This window comes from Limulus polyphemus, unplaced genomic scaffold, assembly GCF_000517525.1.
Source record: "Limulus polyphemus unplaced genomic scaffold, Limulus_polyphemus-2.1.2 Scaffold3522, whole genome shotgun sequence".
Classification (NCBI taxonomy): Eukaryota; Metazoa; Arthropoda; class Merostomata; order Xiphosura; family Limulidae; genus Limulus; species Limulus polyphemus.
The window spans coordinates 14,139-14,949 of NW_013669132.1; the positions used below are offsets into that span (position 1 = coordinate 14,139).

At 29.3% G+C, this 811-nt stretch overlaps 1 protein-coding gene across 1 annotated transcript in view; it reads left to right on the top strand.

Moving 5' to 3' along the window:
- The window catches only part of LOC106469514 (FMRF-amide neuropeptides-like), a 5,689-nt gene that overhangs the window by 602 nt on the left and 4,276 nt on the right, over positions 1-811 (top strand). The window lies entirely within an intron of this gene.

Here is an 811-nt window from a genome sequence, read left to right on the forward strand (position 1 = left end):
TATAGTAAGATGTTGTGTGCCATAATACGTATGAAACAGTATAGTAAGATGTTGTGTGCCATAATACGTATGAAACAGTATAGTAAGATGTTGTGTGAACATTTTACTTATAATTATGTATGATTCCTATACTACCACCGTACATTATTTATTATTATTATACTACTACCGTACATTATTTATAATTATCATACTACCACCGTACATTATTTATTCTTATTATAATACTACTACCGTACATTATTTATAATTATTATACTACCACAGTACATTATTTATGATTATTATACTACCACCGTACATTATTTATAATTATTATATTACTACCGTACATTATTTATAATTATTATACTACCACAGTACATTATTTATAATTATTATATTACTACCGTACATTATTTATTATTATTATACTACCACCGTACATTATTTATGATTATTATACTACCACCGTACATTATTTTATTATTATACCGAAATTATTCTTATTTTCTCTGTTCCCTCCACACATTTCTAATACTTTATAAACCGTCCTATGTGTATTAATTCCTGGTGGCTCAACAATAAGCTTAGAAGCTCGTAGCACTAAAATATGGGGTTCGATTCCTGGTTGGACATAGCACAGATATCCCATTGTGCAGTTTATGCCTACCAAATGTTTTCACATATATCATAATAAAATGAAAGATACAATTTTACGACACACAGAAAAAAGTATCAACAGGTCACACCTTGCCAAACCTTTGTGATTGTTTGTTTGAATTTATGCACAAAGCTACACAATGGGCTATCTGTGCTCTTCCCACCACGG